The following is a 22,580-nucleotide window of genomic DNA, read 5'->3' as shown; positions in this document are numbered from 1 at the left end:
GAGCGATGCTTAACATCGTACCTTCAATTTGAAAAAAAATAATAATTAGTGATGCTTAGCATAGACTTGGTGACACTTATTGACATTTAAAACATTGAGACGCTTAGCGTCAGTATTCGACGATTAGTGTCGCATTCAAAAATTCGACACTTAGTGTCCTGTTAGTAGCATCGCCTTTACCACGAATGTGACCCCCCCCGCTTTTTCGATGCTACCGCAACGCTATGGGGACACAAATATAGTAGTGATACCAAGTGCACTTCTTGATCTAGAACCTATTATATGACTAAAGTTGAAAGCAACATGACCGTAGAACAAATAATATAACTCAAAATTCGATTACACAAAATATCTCGCTCTATGTCACTCTCCCTCACGTGTATTGTGCTATGTAACTTTAATTAAAGTGGTAAGTGTGGGATGATTACTCATTAATAAAGGCATCTCACTTGTAGAACCTCTAGTAGTTGAGATAATAGAGGAATCCAACAAAGAAGATCCATTATGGCTTGTTGAGAAGAACAAAAATAAGTTTATGGAATGAATTTAAGAACATGGTTTATGAAGGCACAAAAGGATGGTGTTTTGGAAGCCAAGAGAGGAAGTGTTGCTTTAAAAGATTAACCTTGTAGACTGGGTTAGGGTGCCATGTCAATTCACAAATGACCACAATCAAGAGTCTCAGTGAAATAGAGAAAGTGCTCATGGAAGATGGGCTACATTTGGGACAATGGAGAAATCTAACTAAGAAGTCCGACAATGGCTTGTTAAATATACTATAATTGAGAGAGTGATGCGCAAGGTGTTGGAAGAACAAGTGGTAAATAGGGGGTTCTAGTGGCTCAATCAAAGGTAAACAATGCCTCCAAATAAGAAGTCCCACAATGTCTTATTAAATATGCTACAATCAAGAGATTCATGGGAAAAGGTATTGGAAGAATCAGTGCTAGATAGGGGGTCTTAGGGGGCTCAATTAGGGATAAACATTGGCTCCAAATAAGAAGTTGTCATGCACAAGGTGGTGGAAGAACAAGTGGTAGATAGGGGTTTCTGGGGGCTAAATAAAAGATAATGTCTTGTTGAATATGCTATAATCAAGAGATTCATGGGCAAGATACATAGGGGTTTCTCGGGCTCAATCCACTACAAGGATACAGGGATCCTAGTGATAATTAAAGCAACACTATGGGCTCCTAGTCAAGTGTCAGTAAGAATGTCGTATCTTGCATGTCGTATAACAACTTTGGACCTAGTAGCAACACTTTTTATATCACTTAGTGATAATAATTATATCAAATTATATCACCAAGGGACTCATTGGATTTACATTCTTTTTCACTGCTTGCTATCGCGCGATATAGCTTACATTTCTTCTCTCTCTCTCTCTCTCTCTCTCTCTCTCTCTCTCTCTCTCTCTCTCTCTCTCTCTCTAATATGTGTGTGTGTGTGTGTGTTTCACTAGTAAGACAATATCATTTCTCCCCCTCTTACTCACACAATCATTTCCCAATCTCTCACCACACTATCATTGATCCTATTTGGGATACCAAGTACAATTCCTCTCTATGGGGGATGTCTTATCATTCTTCTTAATTTCACGTATTTAATTGGATATAAGATCAAAGTTTTTTTATTAAAGTATATGTTAATATACATGTTTCTTTTATAAGAGATTATTAATACAAATGATAGAATATACTTACACAACAAAATATATAAAAATATATAAAGGCAAGATCACATTGACTGTGTGTATATATATATATGCAAACGATGATAAATTATACAATATTCATCTATGGTTGAGTGATCAAATATAGTTTTCATTACTTAATCGTTAAAGAAATAGATCTTGGATTGGGACAAAAAAGAGTAATGCCTTATCTTGGATCACTCCCACCCCCCTTCTATCTCACTCTTGTATTACTTTTAATAATATTAAAAAGAGTAATGCCTTATCTTGGATCACTCCCACCCCCCTTCTATCTCACTCCCACCCCCCTTCTATCTCACTCTTGTATTACTTTTAATAATATTAAAGCTACTCACTATTTCCACTAAAAAAAAAGGTAAAACAAAAAGATAGCAAAATAAAAGTCTATGGCGTTGGGGCTACATCACCGTAGTTCTCATCTCATAAACATGTTGTTCCTCATCATTATCCTCACTAAAATACAAACATAGTCTCACATTTTTCAACTATTATCGTCCCTAGTAACATGATCCTAAAGCACAACAAAACTAACAGAAGTAAAACTTACTTTTGAAAAAAAAGAGAGGTTATGATTCTAAGAATGTGCTTGCCATGCTTGCCAAGCATGGCCTCCAAAAATAATAATCCATTCTTCTTCTACCCTTTTAAAGAGAACTTGTTGTAATCCATTCTTCTTCTACCCTTTTAAAGAGAAATTGTTGTAATGCAAAATCATATTCATCTTGCATAGGGGGTGGTCCACCGCTTCAAGCTACCAGCATACAATCAAACCAACCTTGATTTTATGTTGTTATAAAGTAACCTTATTTCTTAAAAGATAAGATACAATTCGAGACAATATACTTACAAAGACTGCTAGAATATCTACTCCTCACATCGTGCTACAAGTTGGTTGCCATCTACCCGTGCATAAACATAAATACTTAACCCTCCTATGCATAAACATAAATACTTAAAACCCCTATGCATACATAAATATTTAAAACTCCTATGCATAGTCTATGTATAAACATAGACTATGCATAGAAGTTTTTTGCCATCTACCCATTTATAAACATAAATACATAAAACTCCTACGCATAGTCTATATATAATTAATAATTTATCCTAGACAGCATCACCATAGCATTGCAAGTTGTTTGGCATCTACCCATACATAAACATAAATAGTTAAAACTCTCTGAGCTTAGTCTATGTGTAAAATGCTCTCCATTGTCATCGTCACACAAATTTGTGAGATAGGGGGGTAATGACTCTAGGCAATTACTCTTGACTATCGTCACACAAAGTGCAAGTACATATGCATCGCATTAATAAGAAAGTCACTTAAGAAGACAAAGAGTACCTCTACAAGATGAGCTCACAGTTGGAGGTGTGTACTTTCTTGAATGAAAAACTTATTCAAAAGCTATATGAATATACATGAAGCTTTAGCTTTATGTATACACGCAAAGGCTTTATGCATAAAGCTATGCATGCTCCTATGCTTTGCTCTTATGCTATGCATAGTTTATGCTCTTATGTGAAGCTTGAGAGATATGCATAGTCCTATGCAAAGATTAAGAGATATGTGTGGTTCTCTATGCAAAGTAGTATAGTAGGCATGGAGCCTATATATGCTCTTAAGCTTTGCATAAGAGCTTAATAGAGCTATATGCATGCATAGAGAGGTGTATGTATTAAGAGCTCTCACATAGCTTTATGCAAGCCTAATTAAAACATACTCCCAAGCACTTGAGGATGCAGCATAAGCATTGAAACAAATAAAGAAGGAAAAGAGAACTCAGAGAATGACTCTTACCTCAAGAGAACAAGACTTGATGTCTTCAAAGGCTTAGAAGAGTAGCCTAAGAGAAAGTGAGATCTTATGCATGCTCTTAGAGCTCTTATACATGCAAAAAGAGATCTTATGCATAAGGGCTCTTAGGGATCTTGTGCGTAAGTGCTCTTAGAGATCTTATGCATGCAAAAAGAGATCTTATGCATAAGTGCCCTTAGAGCTCTTATGCATGCAAAAAGAGCACTTATGCATGCAAAAAGAGATCTTAAGAGCTCGTATGTATTCCCTTTTGAGCTCTATGCATGCCCTCAGAGGCATACAATAAAATAACTGAAATAAACTCCCAAGCACCAGAGGGTGCAGCATAAGCATGAAAAAAAAAACAAAGAAAGGAGGGTAACTCTTACTTGAAGAGAGGAGGGCTTGAGATAGCTTTTTTTATTTAAAAAAAGATCATCTGTGTACCAAAAAATGTTAACTACTTACACGTCACAATATGATTACATTCAATAGGCACATACACCTATAACACTAGCGTCTCCAAGGTTAAAGCTTAATATGGAGAAAATGAGAAGAGGGCTCGGAAATATTACACGAGCAAATATTACACGAGCAAATGTTGGAGATGTCCGGCTTCGGTTTGGGAGGGAGAGAGGGCAGCCCCTAAATCATCAACAAAAAACACAAACATTTGATATGGGCTGTGCTCTCTCTCTGTCTCCTCTACCGGTAGGTTAAAGCATGGAGACGCAGGCTACACGTTTAGAAGAGCTACGTTCGTAAGGAGCCTGTTCGTCCGAGAAATGGTACTGTAGATCAAAGCTCAAACCTTCATGTAAACTACGAAATAGTTGTAACCCTAATTTCTAAGAAGCCTTCAAATTTCAGCAATATTGCTGTAGATAGTGCTGTCATATACGAGGAGGCGTTCTTGCTTTCTATATACAAGTGCATTTAAAGAATGCTGATGAGGAGTGAATATGTCTCTGCGGAACAACCCTAACGGGTGTCGCCGTATAGCGCAAGTGCACACACTCACTTCCGGCTGCTGAAAAAGAATTTTCCTGGAAATGGAGTAGAGTACACGATCGGTACTTTGAACGTTCAAAGCGTGTACTATGGACACATTGTTCAAATTTTTATAGCACCTCTACATAATTATAGTTTATTAGGGATACTTATCTAAAAGATCATGACCACTGATTACACACACAAAAATTAAGAGATTACTCTCTCTCTTAGTTGTTCTTTGATAGGGTTTGAGCATTTTGGTCGTAAAATACTTGCAAAATTTTAAAATGCCTGTCACATAAATCACACTTAAATATAAAAATACTTACTATATTTCACCAAACCTGTTAATTTTGAAGGGCAAGGGTGCCCGTCAAAAATCAAGCCTACTCTCTCTACTTGTTAAAATATCAACACAAAACCAAAAAAAAAAGAGTAATCTCTCTACTTGTTGAAGTTGGACCATCTCGATTCTCAGGGTGTCCACCCTTCTTAAGAAAAATACCTATCATTTTGGCATGCCTTAATAGGACTAAGTGAAGAGTTTCTTCTTTGAATAGTCAAACCATGAGAAGAAAGCACTTCTCTTTTAATACCATGGCACCCATCTGGCATCTACATATAAAAGTATGTATGCCAAGTGTACGTCGGTGTACATGTTCCATTCTTAATGTGCAATCGTAAGTTTCCAATTGAGTGATGCCACCCAACTCTCTATAAGCACCTATTTTATGTGTTTCTTGCTTGATGTTGACAAACCACAACAAACACACACCCAAAACCCCCCCCCTTCTCCCTCTTCTCTTTGTATGCTTGCATAAAGGACATGAGGCATCTAGAGTTAAAATGAAATATGATTTGTAAATCTCTCTATCTCTCTCTCTCTCTCTCTCTCTCTCTCTCTCTCGCGCGCGCATGTGCGTGTACACGCACGCACACATTTGCATGTGCATACACACACATGCGCGTACACCAATAGCACAATCTTGTGGTCTTCCTAGTGTATATGATAGTGAGCATAGAGGAAATGGGAAATTAATTTCTTTAATTTTCTCATTTCCTTCCCTTGCCTCTTCCCCTATCTAAAAAAATTGTCTTCCCAAAATTTATATCCTTTTTTTTCGCTGCCATTATGCGTCTGTATCTATAGATCAAGGGGTACTATATCATAAAAGCACATGGAAATCTTGCAAAATGTACAGTCCACTCCAGCAGCATGGATTCTAGATAGAGCTATCATGGACTAATGATACCCAAAGCCATTCACCCTCGTGTCTCCCTCTGCGTATCAAACTAGATAAGCACAGAAATGTAGAAGAACATCATCATATAGCGGATTAGCTTACTCGTGGCTCCAAGGAGAAAATGAAAAGGCTTAATCTTGTACTGAGGAGAAAGTGAAAAGGCTTAATCTTACTCGCAGCTCCAAGGCGAGAAATGAAAAGAGGCCTCGGAAATTAATATTACATGAGCGAGTGTTGCAGATCGGTATCACCATGTCCGGCATCGCTTTATATTCGTAGCGGGAGGAGGGACAGAGCACAGCCCTAAGTCATCAACAAAACACATGGGCTGTGCTCTCTCTCTTCTACCGCTAGGTTAAAGCATGGAGATGTAGGCTGCACCTGCAGAAGAGCTGCGCCCGTAGATCAGAGTTCGACATAAAGCCTGGAGCTACACCTGTAGAAGAGCTGCGCATTCTTCCGACAAATGATACCGTAGATGGTGCTTGCATGAGCAGGCATTTGCTCCTACTATATACAGGTAATCGAAGCATTTAAAGGACGATGAAGGGTGAATGTCTTTCATGTCGAAAGTTGAAACGTAAGGTTGCAGGGTTGTTGTGTATAGTGCGCAGTGCACACTCACTTCCATGCTAATAAAAACAACTTCAGAGATTTTTTTTTTCTTGATTAATGGAGTGGAGTGGTACTTTGAACTTCAAAGCGAATCTACACCCAACAAGGAAGTTATTAGTATTCTTTTCTCTTTGTCTCCTCATAAGTCATAACTTAACACGTTCAAACAGAATGGGGACCTCCACGGATACATTTTTCAAGATTTTATGGCACTTGGAACATCTCGATTTCTTCTTCTTTTCTTAAACAAGTAAAGTTTATTAGGGATACTTATATGAAAGATCAACACAAAATCTAAAAAAGAGAGATTACTCTCTCTACTTGTCAAAGTTGGACCGGTTCATGCCCACTCTCCACTTGTCAAGAAAAATGCCCTCCATTTTCGCATGCCTTAATAGGACAAAGTGCATAGTTTCATTTTTGTATAGTCAAACCATGAGAAGAGAAGATCATAGGACCCATCTACCACTGTAAGAGGATGAGGGCATAACCATGCCATTAGTGAGAGAGTGGCGGTTGCAGCCAAGGAATGTTGCACAGATAGTATGCGAATATACATACGATTGTACACACAGCATGCACAGCCATGCTGCCAACAACTATGCATTGATTAAAAAAGTTTGGATTCTCTCATGCCGCGCATGACGCTCTTTTCCCTTGCGAATCATTTCTCCTCTTCTCCCTTCGCAAAACCTGTAGAATGAAAAGACTTATTTCTCCTCCTTCCATCTCGCTTACCCCAAGTAAGAAACACATGCTTTCTTGCACATAATACATTTTTCCTTACACCCCACAAGCATTGTTTTCATGCTCAATGTAAGATTTCTCCTCTCTAGTTCTTTCATTTTTCTTTCATTCACTCAATTAACAATGAAAACATGAAATTAAGTCATATGCATATGTAGGATTAGAAGGATATGGTTAGATTTACCTCCACCTTGATTCTTGTCTTCTCCTTCTCACTTCTCTATCTCTAAAAAGAGATTATAACTATTTATTTTCAATCTCCTTTTCTGGTAGGTAAACTAATTAAATGTTTTTTTAATTAACTTCATTGTGTTTCTTTGTTTTGTAAGTTTAGGGTTTATTATGCTAAGCTTCATTTCAACAACCAATCAAGAGGTAAGCATTTCTTTTATTCATAATCACTTTTTTCTCTTCCCTCATTCTTTTAATTCATTTAGTTTGGTTGAAGCCTTATGCATAATATCTTTTATGCATTAAGACTCAAGCATGAAGCCTAATGCATAAAGGCTTTTATGCTTTAGGCTCAGGTATAAAGCCTTATTGTAATGAAGTAGGTTTGGGTGCACATGCACATGGGGAATGGGACCTAGGCACTTGGGCTTAGGGACATTTACATGAGTACTTTTGGGGGCCTTGGGCTATATGAGGCTTAGGGCTCATGGACATTGTACCCTTTTTTATCATATTCACTCTATATACATTCATGTCTTCTTGGTGCTCTTACCAAATCTTTCATGGTGAACTTCTCCCATATGAGATGTGAGGATGGTGACCCACACCCATGTTGTCACTCCATGCTTTGAGTGGCCAACCCTAGTCTTTTGCATTGGTATTAGAGCTCTTGGCATAGATCCCTAAGATCAGAGTCCTTCACTTAGATCCTTGCTTAGAGAGTGATTAATGGTAATCATTTTCGAATTATGCTCAATTCAATTTTCAGTATGCTTTTTCTTGATCTTGATTAATGATAATCATTTTCAAATTACTGTTAATCCAGTTTTCTAAAATGTATTTTCTTAATCTTGATTAGTATTAATCATTTTTAAAATTGATTTTTACACAATTTTCAAATTTGCTAAATTAAATTCCTAGTTCGATAAGATTAGCAATAAAATTTTTGTTAATCATTTTCAAATTTACATTAAACACTATTTTTAAAATCTTAATCTACTTTACTATTTGATTTCTTGAACTTCTTGATTTTTGAATTAGGGTTTACAAAGATTTTAGAAACCAATATTGAAGGATTTTCTTGTATTATCTTGCTTAGAGAGCCTAGAGTTTCAAATATTAATCCTTTGTGCTCTTACTTCTTCAAGAACAAACCCTAGATTCCTAGATCTTGAGTTCTTCGAAGAAACATTGCAAGAAACAGGCTGCTGTGCAAAAAATCCAAGTTGCTGCGCAGAGTTTTAAAAAAATTATACAGATTAATATTGCAGATTTTCATATTACTGTGTAGAGTATTCAGATTGCTGAGTTTATGCAGAGTACAGTTTGCTATGCAGAAATTAAGATTGTTGTGCAGAAATTGTTGGAATTAGGGTTGCAGGAACGCACACAAAGCTTGGAGAAGAAGAAGCAAGAATGCACACAACACAAAGTGTATTAGATTGTGTCAATGTAGAAAGATAAGTTAGCCCTAGTATGATGGGCGTATATACAAGCCGGGGAAAAAAACCTCCTAAAGAGGGAAAAAGTGCCCCGGCGGTCCTAAGTGTGTTCACACACATCACTGCCTATGTATATGGCAGCAAATCCTCCCTGGGAGTGATGGTGTGAACGAGAGCTGGCACTCATGTATAGGGGAGTGCCATGCCCGAAGTAGATCAATCCACAAAGGGGAGCAAGCCCAAAGCTTTGCGGAAAGCTTCGAACTTCTCACGAGGAAGCGCCTTTGTGAAAAGGTCGGCGAGGTTGTCCTGTGTTGGCACATAGGTCAAGCTGATCTCTCCTGCTGAGAGTCTCTCCCTGACATAGTGATAATGCACCTCAATGTGCTTTGTGCGAGCATGAAAAACTGGGTTTCTCGCAACTGCCAATGCACTCTGACTGTCAGTGAAGATAGAGGTGGCAGACTCCTGTCCAACACCCAAGTCAGCCACCATAAGCCATCTGAGCCACACACACTCAACCGTAGCTGTGAAAGCTGCCTTGTACTCAGCTTCACAACTAGAAGTGGCCACAGTAGGTTGCTTCTTGCTCAACCAAGATATGCATGAGCTACCGAGCATGAAACAAAAACCACTTGTGGACACTCTTGTGTCATAGCAACCAACCCAATCTGAGTCCGAAAAAGCATGTAAATCTGGCGGCAATGATCCCCCCTTGGGATAAAACAACCCAAGATGTATGGTGCCACTCAAGTAGCGAAAGATGCGTTTAACTGCCTTCCAATGCTGAGACCCTGGGCTATGCATAAACCTGCTCACCTGTGAGACTGCAAACTGAATGTCTGGCCTGGTAATGCATACATAAATGAGGCAACCAACAGCTGTCTGATAGAGTGTGACATCAAAGTGATCTCCAGCATCATGAAGACTCAACTTCAAACCTGTCTCCATTGGAGTAGCAATAGGCTTGCAGTCTTCAAGGCCAAATCTCCACAACAATGTCTCAATATTCTTTGTCTGACACAAAGCAATACCTCCATCACACTGCTTAAATTGTATCCCCAAATAATGATGCAAATGCCCCAAATCTGACACCTCAAAAGAGGCATTCAAATCAGCCTTAAAATCAGCAATATGACTCTCATTTGGTCCTTTGAGCAGCATGTCATCGACATAGAGAGCAATGATTAGATGTACACCATCCACATGTTTAACATACAAAGTGCTTTCTGTTGGACTATTTTGAAACCCATGCGCAGTCAAATATGCATGTATCTTTTCATACCAAGCTCGTGGAGCTTGGTTTAAACCATATAAAGCCTTTTTCAACTTGCACACTTTGTTTTCCTGCCCTCTTTGAACAAAACCACGAGGCTGCGATACATACACCTCCTCATGCAAATCTCCATTCAAGAACGCAGTCTTTATGTCCAACTGATGGACATTCCAACCATTATGAGCTGCCAATGCACAAATGTTACGAATGGTAGTCATACGACAAGTGGGAGCAAAGGTCTCATCAAAATCAATGCCCTTTTCTTGAGCATAACCCTTTGCAACAAGTCTAGCCTTATAGCGATCATCAACACTGCCATCTGGCTTTCGTTTCAATTTGAAAACCCACTTACATCCAATGGCCTTTTTACCAATAGGCAAATCACACAAAGACCATGTACCATTCTTCATTATAGCATCATATTCACTTTGCATTGCAGCCAACCAATTTTTTGAATTTTGTGCCTCATCAAATGAAAGAGGTTCTTCCTCTTCACACATACTAGACACAACCAAAGCATAACAATCTGATGTATAAGAGGCATACTGAAAACCTGAACGAGTACGACTAGTCATAGGTGCATCAATCTTACTATCACGCAAGGTTTGCACAGCACCAGCCATTTAGGCATTCCTCTAGCCTGCTCATTTTCAGCCCTGTCTTCATGAATTACATCCTGTAAATCTGCATCAGAAATAGGCTGATCTATGATGTCGTTTGAAATCTGCATAGGCTGAATATTTACCTCATTAGGACTTACATTTGAATTCCTACCTGTAAACAGAGGCAACAATGTATCAAATACATCCCGTGAGCTTACACCTGTCTCTTTGGTGCATGATAACAAAGGCTGCACAGCATCTTCCACAAAAACAATATCTCGACTAATCAAGATACGCTTTGACTGCGGATGATACAATCTGTAACCCTTGCTTTCAGCACTGTAACCAACAAAAATGCATTTGACAGCCTTATCATCCAATTTTTTGCGTTGTTGCACAGGCACTAAAGCATAGGCCAAGCAACCAAAGACACGCAAGTGACCAATAGAAGGCTTCCTACCATGCCAAGCTTCGTATGGAGTAATAGACTACAAGGCCTTAGTGGGACACCTGTTGAGTACATATGCAGCACACATGACAGCCTCAAGCCAAAACGCATGTGGCAAAGCTTGGCTCTTGACCATACATCGTGCCATCTCCATAAGTGACCTGTTCTTCCTCTCAGCAACACCATTTTACTGAGGGGTATACGGCACTGTACATTGGTGTTTTATCCCACGACTAGCCAGAAATGCATCAAACTCTTTAGACATGTACTCCCCCCCTCGATCAGTACGGAGGGTGCCCACAGTACAATTGGATACATTTTCAACCATAAGAAAAAACTGTTTGAAGCACAAAAACACTTCGGATTTTACCTTCAGTGGATATACCCATGCATGCCTTGAGTAATCATCAATGAAAGTCACGAAGTACAAGTGTTTACCAAATGATGGAGTTTGCATAGGCCCACATACATCACTATGTACAAGCTGCAATTTGCGAGTGGCCCGCACAGAACCATCCTTTGGAAACGCAGAATGTTGCATTTTTCCCAAAATACAGCCTTCACAAACATGTTTCAATGGTGCCTCAAGAGGGGACAATGAAGCAACCATATCAAATTTCTGCAAACGCAGCAAACTAGCAAAGTTTAGATGACCAAAACGAGCATGCCATAGTTTTGCATCTGAAACTGCCTTTTCATCAGAAACTACATTTGCTGAATCTTCCACACACTTGTTATAAGAATTGAGCCTATACACAGCCCACAAAACAAGGTGCCAGATACAATAATTGTATCACCAGAAGTCAAATCATGAACAGTACATCCGTCATCCACAAATTTGACTACAAATCCAAGTCTAGCAAGCGCAGAGACAGACAATAGATTCTTCTTTATCCCTGGCACATACAAAGCATCTGAAAGTGTGAAAGCGCTGCCATTTGCAGCAGTAAGCATAATTTTACCAATGCCCTTTCATTGGGTAAGAAGCATTATTGGCACATGTGACAGTATTCCCATTAGGGACAGCCTCAAGAGAAGTGAACATATCACGATGCGAGGTAATGTGCTTTGTAGCACCACTGTCAAAATACCAAACATGAGAGTCAACAAAAACTGCCAAACATACATCATGTACAGATGGGTCATACTGGCAATACACGCTAAACGCCCATTCTGTATCCTGCACAACATTTGCAGAATCTGCATTTGTAGAAGCATCCGCTATTGTGGCTGCATTTGACTCTTTCTTCTTTGCCTCTTTAGCCTTTAGCTTAGGGCAATTCTTAATGACATGATCATTTGCCTTACAATAGTTGCACCTGGTCTTTTTCTTGCCTTTATCAAGAGCCTTCTCAGACTTATTGTTGCTACCTGTGGAAGGAGAAGAAGTTGCAGACCTACTAATAGGAGAAGAAACAGTGGAAGGGACTGCCTTACCACTGCTGGGCAGCAATAAATGCTTGATCAACTGCACGTTGCCTGGTCCTATTTTGCCTGGACTGCGCTTCTTGCAAGAGCTTATTGACTAAAGTATCATACTTGACAGCATCAGGTCTGTCCTCATTAAGAAGTCTCCACGTGGAAGCAAAAGTCTGATATGTCTCAGGTAAAGCATCAAGAATAGTCTGCACAAGAGAATGATCAGGAATAATCTCACCTGCAGAAATCAACTGTTCTATGAGATCTTTAATCTCAGCAAGAAAAACATTCATGTCATCATCTTCTTACATAATCTTCAATTCTAGCTCTTTACGCAGGTAAGCGATTTTTGCCTCGTTACGACTTGCATACAAACCAGCTAGAATATCCCAAGCCTGTTTTGCTGTTTTAGCTGAACGAATATGTGGGGTGATGTTACGTTTGACAGAAAGTGCAATCAAGGCATGAGCCTGCGCATCTTTACCATCCCAACGAGCTTGTTCAGCAGTGGGTAAAACAGCACAGCAACAGTAGAGCTGCTAGAACCTGCAACATCCTTATGCTGCATCATGTATGCCCAAAGTGGGTAGTTGCTATCTCCATCCAGTTTGTCTTCAGCAGACAACATGCGAAATACATCATTGCTGTTATCAGCCATGGCCACTAACTGAAAGTGATGCAAAAGCTACCTGTAATGAAGCAAAGACTGAACAGAAGATAACTTGTGCTATGTAGCACGGTCCACAATAGAACACGTATGCCTGTTTTGCAGAAAACTGCACTATCGAAATTTCTGCAGAAAATGACGAAAACACATGTGCAGAACTTGAAATGCAAAAACGGAGCCCGAAACGACCTCAGATGCAAATTCTGAGAACGCCAAGCCCTACGGGCTTGATTGCAGAGTATAGGGACCTGCAAGCGCTCGTGAAAGCTCACCTCAATCGAAGAACGTGAGTCGAAGGGTGCTGGCGGCGTAGCCCTGGGAGCCGATGCCTGCTCTGATACTAATTGTTGGAATTAGGGTTGCAGAGAAGCACACAAAGCTTGGAGAAGAAGAAGCAAGAATGCACACAACACAAAGTATATTAGATTGTGTCAATGTACAAAGATAAGTTAGCCCTAGTATGATGGGCGTATATACAAGCCGGGAAAAAAAACCTCCTAAAGAGGGAAAAAGTATCCCGGCGGTCCTAAGTGTGTTCACACACATCACTGCCTATGTATATGGCAACAGAAATTTGATATAGTTTCAAGAAAGGGTGCAAAATGTTGGTGTAGAATTCAAGATTATGTGCAGTTGATACAAATTTTCAAGAACTGGTGCAGATCTACAGTATAGAATAGAGAAATTTACAAACTATGCAACGTTTATTATGCTGAAATCAAATCTTGAACAAAAATAGAACAGTAAGTGATTCTCATATACACAGATTAGTATAAATCTTGATGTATTAAAAGTAAAGGAAGTAAGAAAAGTGTTGAGAAAACACTGTTTACAAGTACATACCCTAGTTTACGGCATTTTAGCACATTGCCATCAAGAAGATGTATAGCATGTTATTCTATTATAGATCTGACATCAGTATTATACATAGAGTATACTAATAACTAGTTGATGCAAAAGTGTACAAGTTTTACAATTTCAAGTGCAGAAATTCAAAAAGTTTGTTGATAAACACTGTCTTTGCAAGTATGGCCTTGCTAGGAATTGAACCCATTCCACTGGTGTGAGCTAGTGTGCCCCATACACCACAAGGCTCTCCTAACTTGCATACGAGGTTTCCTTGAGTGTGAGGATCTCCAAGAAATAGTGCAGAGTTTGATTGAGAAAGGAAACAGTTTGGAGTTTGGATTTTGGCATCATTAAGCCTTGAGTTTTCAGTTTCCTTCAAGGATTTGTAACAAGCTTACACAATTTCTTCATGGAGGTTTAGCAGCTCTCAACCATTGTGCTGTTATTTTCGACACTCATCAAACTAAGCAAGTATACAAGCTTAAGGGATGGCACATGCAAGGTCTGCAAGGTCACATCATAGACATGAGAGCCTTCAGGATCCGTGTTGATTGAGAGCCCTCAGCTACCCAGCACTAACCGTGTATGAACAAGCATAGACCTAACCTGCAAGAGCCAACATGCTAGCAGCAAGCAGAGAGCTTAGAGTTGAACAAGCACTAAAGGGCGAGAAGCTACAACAAATACAGTTGGCCAAGACAATAAGATAAACACATTAGTGTCACAACTACTCTAAAACAAACACAAAGATCATCCTCAAACTACTTGGAGAGATCAAGCAACAAATAGGCATGAACTAACAACTCAGTGAATCAATACGCATTTGGATAGAAGCACAGATCAATAATAGTGCTGACATGTGTCAACATCAAGGTAGTGTGGAATAAGATTAGGATGCAGACTCAAAGTCAGATCACACCATACAATAGATGCCTAACAACCAGTGATACCTAACAACCATCACAGACGTCTCAGCTTGCAGCATGCTTAGCGACACAAACTGCAATAGTAAGATCTTGAAGTATATTATGGCAGCCAAGCATACCATTGCAGGTTCATGACAGCAATGCAGAGGGACATTCTTATGATGAGGATACAAATGTGTATCATTGACTGACATCAACAACAAAGAGAAATAATAAGCTGCATTACGCTTATATTGCAGACCATATAGACACACTAGTGCCTACGTCAAGCAAATCAGCACAAGTATTGGGCGCCAATGAACGGGATCAACAAGCCGCAACAATGCTCCATCGGAGTGCTACTAGTCGAAGTGTCCTGTGAATATTGGACAATGTTTACATTACATCTTCATCGCACATAGTTTTATCGGGCATCGTTTATAGCATATAAGCGAGAACGGGCAGTATCATTAAAGATGGTAGCGTTTATGCATTAAGCGCAAGCTTAGCCAACTCAATAAGCATGGTAGGCTTAGCTCAACAACAAGCAACTACGGGAAGCTCAGCTAGCACAATAGCATCATCGCCATTCAAGGCTCGGCACTCAGACCTCCGGCTACAACATTAATGGGCAAAAAACTCTGTGCTACTGCATTGCTTGCAGTTTCTACAACCATAAGAATATGCAAACGCACAACTGCAGGTAGATTTCGGGGTGCCAGTATACGTGGCACTCCCTTTGACCGGGCCCGTAGCCGATAGTCGGCACCCCTGCCCGCAAGTGTATAAATACCGGGCTATATACATATGCAAACGTGGGTTGGTTACGGTTGTGCCATAGTGGAGTTGGTAAGGCACATGCCTGGGATGATGGAAGTCCCGAGTTCGAATCCCACCTCTCACATATCTATACGCGTGATGTCTAGACATGTGTCTGTACATATGTTCATAACATTTTGCACGGACCAATGTTTGGACATGGCTTTGGGACTTAGAAAAAGCCAGATGACCCAAAGCCAGATGACAGGCTACCCCCCAAATCTACCTAGAGCCCAAACGCACTAGGGGGCACAGGTTACAGCGTAAACAACTCGTCATCAGCAGCAGTGGGTGTAACTATTCACAGCAGCACAAGACAGTAGCTATCGTTTATAAGCAGCGAGCAGCTAGTGTCCGTTCTAATGCTGCAAAAGAGGCCCACAACGCATAGGCGGAGAGACAATCATATCAACGAGCAGAGATCAGTGGTGTAATTCATTTTTTTTTACAATCATATTAACGAGATTTCAAGCACAGAGATCAGTGGTGGAATTCATTTTTTTAAAACAAAAAAAAAAACCCAGCAGCAGTAGCGCTGACTGAGCAGATCGCAACATCATCACAGTTCGCAAGAGTTCAAGTAGGCGTCTCAATTTCTTATGTCCTCGTTCAACAATTTCTATTGTAGGCACCACATAGTGTAAAGTAACTGGTTGCCAAGGAGGAGAATCGTGCGCAGGCATCCAGAGACAAAGAAGAGAAAAAAAGAGTATCGTGTTGAATATAAGCAACACAAGCTGCATCAATGAGCTAACTAAGCTCTCAGCAAAGGAAGGGACTTCACCGCCAACATTATAAGGCAGGCAAAGTGTGAAACGAAAAAAAATTGTGTGCGCCAGGAAAATAGGGTTTTTAACGTCTAGGTTTTTTTTTCCCCTTTTCACATTATCTCGTCTTTCACACCATCCATCTACATTTGGTCCAACCCACCCTCACTTTTGGTCCCTTCATATTGGCCCGCCACTTATTTTTAGCTTAACATGCTTCGTATTTTTTTGGGCTTGTTCATATGCTTTGAGCTTGATTGAGGTAGTTCGTGTGCCGTGTAGCTGATTTGGTTCATTTGGGTCATTGTTTTGGACTTTGTTCCCATGCATTGGAGCATTTTGGTTTTTGTTCACACGCACACTTTTGGGTTTCTTTTCATACCTTACCCCTAGTCATTGGACGTTCACACGCACACTTTTGGCCATTTGGTTTATTTTTTGGACATTCACACGCACATTTTTGGCCATGTGAGCATATTAGTACTTGTTGTCGACACACGGTGTGGGATTCTCGTGAACATTTGGGGGTTTTTGCACACTTTCGGGCTTTGGCGAGACAACATGGGTATCCATTACTACCTCTACCCTGCCTACAATCACCATGCTACCCACCATCATCGTCGTCGACATCACACTGTCTCCATCCTAGACGCTGATCGTGTAGCATCTGCTCATACCCTATTACTCTGGCCCTATGCTCGTTATCTTAATTTGCCATTTCAGGTGAGGAGATGCATATCATTTGTCGAGTTCATATATACATTTGGTACATCGTGGCTTCGACCTCTAGAGCTTTCTTCACCGATATCAAGCTATGATGACACATCATATTCATGTCACTTATAGATGTTTTAGCGAGATGTTGTTGCCTAGTCAGTTTAGACACTTATTTATGAGGGGGATATCCGTTCCCAGATGGTCCAGACGTTCTACATAAGATGGTCCAAACGTTCTACATATGGTGATTTTGTTGAGGATCTATGTGGTTATCTTTATAGGGATGGTTCAGCATTGCTTACATGGGATGATGTATGTGGAGACTTGATTGAGTGCCCTACATTTATGAGCAGAGAAGATGACTATATACCTGAGGATGGGTATCATTATGACATGCATTCAGGGGATGATGATGTGGATAGTGATGATGATGTTCATGCTATGACTACAAATGATTATATGGGTGATGATGATCATTAGTGATCATTCATGGGATACATTTTTCGAGTTATGGCATGGCAAGTTTGGATCCCTGGTGGTGGACATGGATCGAGCATGCTGCCACTTTCGTTGCTATCACAGTGTTGTTCGCATGTGCCTTGAGAGTTTCTATGACTCACCCACGACATCGACTAGCCAACATCTCATCGATTCTCATTTACTTAGACCGACTCATTCATTGTATTATGATGGGGATGATGTTGTATTATGCACACACACACACACACATGATGATATTGATGTATCGCACACACATACACATGATGATAGTGATACGCGTGCACTTGATGCCACTAACACATGCACATGATGATAATGTATGTGTTAGTGGTAGTGAGGTGTGTGAGTTAGATCATGTGGACATGATCTTGAGGGCAAAGATGGCAGCGAGCATTACAAGCATCATAGAGCTACCTATTTTTATTCCTAGTGATCATAGGAATACATTAGATGACCATAGTGATGCATTCCATGATCTTGATGGGTGTTTGACTAGTCATGATCATTCTGCTAGTCATACATCCCTAGTTACACATGGGATTGACACTTCACATGTCGTTGAGAACATCATAGACCATGAGGAGCATAGACCCGAGGTTCTAGTATTAGATGTATTGGGCTACTCCTCTAGAGTTGTTACATGTGGAGAGATTTGGATTACGACCACTACTCCTAGTTTTCATAGCATTCTTGGTAGCATTCGGGTGGATCGAGTTGTTGTGATTAAGAAGTCAGGGATAGTGCATGAGAGTAGTGATGAGTTCATAGAGGTGAGACATCATAGGTGAAAAGATGCAGGGGGGAAGAGAGCTTGAGCTCTTTCAAGCACACACACACACTCACAAAACCCTAATAGAGAATACACAAGGTGAGAGGCTGAAATCTTCTTCTTCTCTACTCAATACTCAACACAATATACAAAGATAAGAGTACACATAATATGAAAGGTACTCAACCAATACATACACGGGTTCTCTATAGTGTGAACGCGACTAAATGAGCTGGCGCTATAACTATGCCAGTCTCTAGAATGGCTGTCACACAGCCTGTCATCCCACTGGCCGCATATCTCCCATGATCTCACCAACCATGCCACTGGTGTAAGTGTGGGGCCTATCCCCCAGGCGGGTCATCAGTGGCCACCGCCTCACTAGACGAGCTCGATATCTCAACACTCCCCCTCGAGCTCAAATCCATCTCATGTACACCAAGCGAAGCCCTGAATCTGCGGAGCTTCTCTGTACCCAATGCTTTGGTGAAGATGTCAGCTACCTGATCCTCTGTGCTGACATAAACAAGGTCAAGGTCTCCTGCCAAGACCTTCTCTCTGACAAAGTGGTAGTGGACCTCTATATGCTTCGTACGAGCATGAAAGACTGGGTTCCTGGCCAACTGTATACTGCTAATGTTGTCACAGAAAATGACAACTTGTCTATCTGATAGACCCAAATCTGTAAGTAGCTTTCTCAACCAAGCTACCTCACATGCTGCCATAGCAGCTCCTCTGTACTCGATAGAGCAACCGTAGGCTGCTTCTTGCTGCTCCAAGTCACAGCAGCACTCCCCAAAGAAAACATGAATCCACTAGTAGATCTTCTATCTGAGATACTACCAGCCCAATCAGCATCTGTGTACCCATGTACACATATCTCTGTCCCAGTCTCATAGAATAGTCCACAATGCAAAGTAGACTTCACATACCTCAGTATGCGTCTCACTGCATCCAAATGCGGTTTCCGTGGAACCTGCATAAACTGACTCACCAAGCCAATAGCATAGCTCAAATCTGGTCTGGTGATCGTCATGTAGATCAAACTTCCTACTATGCTCCTGTACATAGTAGGATCCTCCAAGATCTCTCCTAAATCTGCACTCAACTTGCCATTCTGATCCAATGGCACAGAAATAGGCTTACAGCCTGTCATACCTATTGGACAACATGTCCAAGCCATACTGTCTCTGCAGTAATCCAATACCATGTGGTGACCTAATCACCTCAATGCCTAAGAAATATCTGAGCTCTCCCAGATCCTTCATCTCGAACTTCTGTCTAAGCAGGATCTTTACATCAAAGATCTCTGCATCATGGTCCCCCGTAATGATCAAGTCATCTACATAGATGACAACAAGCACAACTCCTCTATCACCATGTCTCACATACAACGAGAAATCTGCATTGGCTACATGAAAGCCAATAGTGACAAGATATTCATAAATCTTGTCAGACCATGCTCTTGGTGCTTGCTTTAAGCCATACAAGGCTTTCTTCAACCTGCAAACATGCTCGGGGTGACCCACATCCTCATAACCAGGTGGCTGCAACATATACACCTCTTCTTGCAAATCTCCATGCAAGAATGCATTCTTTACATCCATCTGATGTAAAGACCATTGCTTTGACGCAGCCACTGCTATCACAACTCTCACTGTTGCCATCTTGGCAACTGGGCTGAAAGTTTCCTCATAATCAATCCCATATGTCTGTGCATATCCTTTGGCTACCAATCTAGCCTTGTACCTGTTTATGCTTCCATCATTGTTATGTTTAACTTTGTACACCCACTTGCATCCAATGGCTTTCTTGCCTTCAGGCAATTGCACTAAGTCCCAAGTTTCATTTCCATATAGTGCATCCATCTCCTCATCCATAGCTTTCTCCCAACACACATTTCCAACAGCCTCATCAATGCATGTGGGCTCTACAACCTGCACAACCTTTGCCATATATGCATAGTGATGTGCCACATAACCATCATATGTAAATCTCTGCATAGGGTTCTTCACTCTCCCTGATCTTCGCAGCTTTTCATTCATGGCTTCCATAGCCTTCTTTACACCAGGTGTTCTCATAGCTGGGATCCTAAGCTCCTCATCAAGGCTCATATCTGAGCCACTAGACTCTCCATCAACATGAGAATGCCCTGCAGAAATGTCAGGCATACCAAGGGGCTCAACCATTTTCTCTTTTCCTTTACGTGATGTACTAATCACATTTGCAGGGCTGGTATTATGATGTAGCCTGCCACTCCATGGTCTATCAACAGACCCACTAGATGAGGACTCTCCTGGTCCACTCAAAGACTGTGATTGCTGACCTGCATTCTGTGTAACCACACTTCCACTCACATCAACCCCAACAGCTTCTTTTTCAGCAGCATACCAGCTGCTCATCTCATCAAAGACAACATCCCTGCTTACCCTCAACTCACGTGTAGTAGGGTTATAACACCTGTATCCGTTTTGCTCAAGGGAGTATCCAATAAACACACATTTTTTAGCTTTTGGATCCAGCTTAGTTCTCAGCTCATCTGGCACATGCACATATGCAATGCATCCAAAGACTTTCAGATGAGATAAATCTGGTTTTCTGCCAGTAAACCTCTCCTCTGGAGTTACATCATGGAGTTACATCATGTATGGCTGCAGTTGGAGTCCCGTTCATGATGTATACTGCTGTAGAAACAGCCTCAGCCCAATAGCAATGCGGCATATTCTTCTCTTCCATCAATGCTCGCGCAATCTCAGCAATGTGTCTGTTTTTTCGCTCAGTAACTCCATTTTGCTGCGGAGTGTATCTGCATGTATACTGTCTCCGAATACCATTCTTCTTCAAATATTCAGAGAACTCATTGGAGAAGTACTCTCCCCCTCCATCTGACCTTAGGCACTTTACATATTTCCCTGTTTGCTTTTCAACCAAAACTCTGAAATTCTGAAAGTGAGTGAACACCTCACTCTTCTCCTTCATGAAATATACCCACACTTTCCTTGTGTGGTCATCAATGAAAGTCACATAATACCTGCAGCCTCCCATAGATATGGTCTTCGTAGGACCCCATACATCTGAATGCACAACATCTAGTGCATTTCTGCTCACATATCTGTTACGTGGAAACACATGCTTTGTTTGCTTCCCAAATTGGCATGCTTCACAGATTTTATGCATACCTTCCACTTTAAATTTTGGCAGCCCTGTCACAATTCCTTTTGTCTACATAGACTTCAATCTCTGCACATTCACATGTCCAATTCTTTTATGCCATATGTCTGTGTCTGCAACAATTCTTGAACCGTTTGCAAACATCGCAGCACTCATCTCAGGCATGTCTACATCCAACGTAAACATTCTGCCCACTCTGTTGCCTTTTGCAACCAACCTGCACTTGTCTTTAAAATCTTCAACATAACATCCATCAGGGTTAAACCGAACCTGCAAACCCTGCTCAATCATCTGGCCAACTGAAACCAGATTCTTTGTTATGTTCGGTACATGAAGTACATCTGCAAGGTACTTCACTTTGCCATCCTGCATAGACAATGGCACATCTCCAATGTGGGCAATTGGATGAGCAGTGTCATCCCCTGTTTCCACAAAACTTGGTCTTTCCGGGTTTTTCATCTCCTTGAACCACTCCCATGACTCGTCATGTGGTTCGAAGCGCCTGAATCCACATACCATACATTATCTTTTTGTGCTGTATCAACATTTTCAGACATGGCATTCACAACATGCTGCATAACAAACAACCTTTCATTGTCCTCATTATTTCTGCTTGAGGATGCATAGTTGTTTTGCTGCACTTTCCCATTTTGCATGTCAGCCTGCTTCTTATAACATTCTGACTGCACATGTCCAGGCTTACCACAATAATAGCATTCACGTGCATCATTATAGTGCCTTTGCCAATTTCCACGGCCTCTTTGACTCCCCCTACCTCTGAATTTGCCTCTTCCACCTGCGTGTTGTTGTTGTTGTTGTTGATTCTGGGACTGTTGTTGCTGCTGCTGTTGGCCATAATTCTGATTACCTGTTCGGCCACCTCCTTGACCGCGTCCAGGGCCTCCTCTACCTCGTCCTCTTCCTGAACTCGTGTAGAAGGCCTGTT

This window comes from Cibotium barometz, chromosome 26 (assembly GCF_041138505.1).
Source record: "Cibotium barometz isolate CiBa-2024 chromosome 26, ASM4113850v1, whole genome shotgun sequence".
Taxonomy (NCBI): domain Eukaryota; kingdom Viridiplantae; phylum Streptophyta; class Polypodiopsida; order Cyatheales; family Cibotiaceae; genus Cibotium; species Cibotium barometz.
Note: the sequence above shows the minus strand (reverse complement) of the source record.